Genomic DNA, 2,500 nt, shown 5'->3' on the forward strand with positions numbered 1-2,500 from the left:
GGATTTCAACGGGGTCCGCCTCGGGACGCACGAGCACGCACGAGGCGGTCGCACGCCTTCAGCTCGCCCCACCGGCAGGACGTCCCACGATACATGCCAGTTAAACACCGACGGGCGGTGAACCAACAGCGTGGGACACAAATCCAACTACGAGCTTTTTAACCGCAACAACTTTAATATACGCTATTGGAGCTGGAATTACCGCGGCTGCTGGCACCAGACTTGCCCTCCAATAGATACTCGTTAAAGGATTTAAAGTGTACTCATTCCGATTACGGGGCCTCGGATGAGTCCCGTATCGTTATTTTTCGTCACTACCTCCCCGTGCCGGGAGTGGGTAATTTGCGCGCCTGCTGCCTTCCTTGGATGTGGTAGCCGTTTCTCAGGCTCCCTCTCCGGAATCGAACCCTGATTCCCCGTTACCCGTTACAACCATGGTAGGCGCAGAACCTACCATCGACAGTTGATAAGGCAGACATTTGAAAGATGCGTCGCCGGTACGAGGACCGTGCGATCAGCCCAAAGTTATTCAGAGTCACCAAGGCAAACGGACCGGACGAGCCGACCGATTGGTTTTGATCTAATAAAAGCGTCCCTTCCATCTCTGGTCGGGACTCTGTTTGCATGTATTAGCTCTAGAATTACCACAGTTATCCAAGTAACGTGGGTACGATCTAAGGAACCATAACTGATTTAATGAGCCATTCGCGGTTTCACCTTAATGCGGCTTGTACTGAGACATGCATGGCTTAATCTTTGAGACAAGCATATGACTACTGGCAGGATCAACCAGGGAGCTGCGTCAACTAGAGCTGAGCAGCCGGCCGCCCGGGAGTGTGTCCCGGGGGCCCGCGCGAACACGCAAGCGTCCGCTCAATCATTCTGCAAACAGGAGGAGGCTGAGCTCCCCTGCACAATACACCTCGAAACCCTCTCAGGTCCCGGCGGCGCGCAGCGCCGTCCCAAGTACTTGGTCGGGTTCGAGAGAGGCGCAATCGCCCGGAGTTAGGCGAGTAGACGCTTTCGGTGCGACCACCCGTGCTCCCAACTGAGCTTGCCGCTGCCGACAGAGGCCCGGGAGCGTGCTGTCGTGGCATTGCCGGCGGGAGACAACACGCGCCACCTACGGTGACCGGCAGCTCCAACGCCAGCGCCACAGAAGGACAAAAGCCCCACTTGGGTGCCGAAGCGAACTCTCCCAGCACAGCGCACGCGCCAACACATCCGCACAGCTGCGATACAAACCACCAGCGAGAACCGCTGGGGCGACCGAGCAGCAGACGGCGTCGCGGCGCCGAGCGCCGGGCGGCGGCGCATCCTCAACGCACACAGTCCTCAATCGGACCAGCACACTGAAGATGTCCACCGCGCTTCGCACCGGGCCCGCGAGGACCTACTTTGGCCGCACGGCGCCGCGCGCAGGGTGCGCCGGCGCGCAGCTGCGACGCCTGCCGCGTCCGTCGGCCGGCGCGCCTGCCACTGGCCGCCCCCACCAGCCGGCTGTAGCGCGTGCGCCCACGCACCGCGCGGCCAGCACGCCGGGAGGCGCCCCCTCACCGGCCGGGGACGGTCCCACCCAGCCACCGCCGCGTATCGCTTCACACCCAGATGCCGTTCAGTTTCGTCGGCATGGTGGGTATCGCTGGAACAACCGGTTAGTACCTCAACCTATCGTCGCCATCACCGATTCACCCCTAGCGAGAACAACCGCACCACAACAGGTTACCATTTGTTCATTTGCGTAACTTCACCAGAAAACGCAGGCGTCCATCGCCATTTGCAACTTCAACGATTATTGCATGCCTGTGTCAGGTGTCACGCCACACTACGTCTGCCCACATACACGCAACAAAATGTGCACGCCTAGACAATACGTGGAAGGTGGCCCCCGTACGTATGCGATGTCCATTGCTCGAACGACTGTCAACCGGCCTCTGTAGCATGTCGCAGATATGGAACGCGGTGCACCATGCCATCACGGTGTGTGAGGAGAGACGACTAGGTCCGAATACATCAACAGACAGCTCATGCTGATCGCCATCCACGGCGTCCGTTCCTCCCACACGTCTCTATGGCGTACCACACTGCAATCCAGCTCTCATAGGGAGACGACACGTAGCTGCGTGCACAATATTTGCACTGTATGGTCCGCCGTTTTTGGGCGCAGTCGTTGTGCGGTCACACATGTGCCACGATGTATCATTCAGTACATAAGGACGAATGTGCAGTACAGATTGTGGTTCACGCGTACGACATCAGCGGACAGTTGACACAGGCCGCACCACAACGTAGCCTGAGTACGTCGCATGCGAAGGGCATTGAACATGCAAACTTCTCACCAACCAGCTTGCGAAGGCAGGGGGCAAGGTGGGGACGTGGGGAGGGGCGGCATGTACGTCCTGCTGCCATCCACATTACAGTGTACAGCAGGAGCATGTGGAAAGTGAGCAAGACTTGCAAGGTGTTTAACATGAAGCGATACACAGGGGTGCGGGCAGTG

At 58.7% G+C, this 2,500-nt stretch overlaps 1 non-coding gene across 1 annotated transcript in view; it reads right to left on the reverse strand.

The window, feature by feature from the left end:
• Positions 1-796, reverse strand: part of LOC124771145 — a 1,909-nt gene extending 1,113 nt beyond the window's left edge. Inside the window, exon 1 of the ribosomal RNA XR_007013331.1 lies at positions 1-796. This exon is cut by the window's left edge and continues 1,113 nt beyond it. This is a non-coding gene — a ribosomal RNA (small subunit ribosomal RNA).
• Between the last annotated feature and the right edge of the window lie 1,704 nt (positions 797-2,500).

The sequence above is a fragment of the Schistocerca piceifrons genome, unplaced genomic scaffold (genome assembly GCF_021461385.2).
Source record: "Schistocerca piceifrons isolate TAMUIC-IGC-003096 unplaced genomic scaffold, iqSchPice1.1 HiC_scaffold_898, whole genome shotgun sequence".
Lineage (NCBI taxonomy): Eukaryota > Metazoa > Arthropoda > Insecta > Orthoptera > Acrididae > Schistocerca > Schistocerca piceifrons.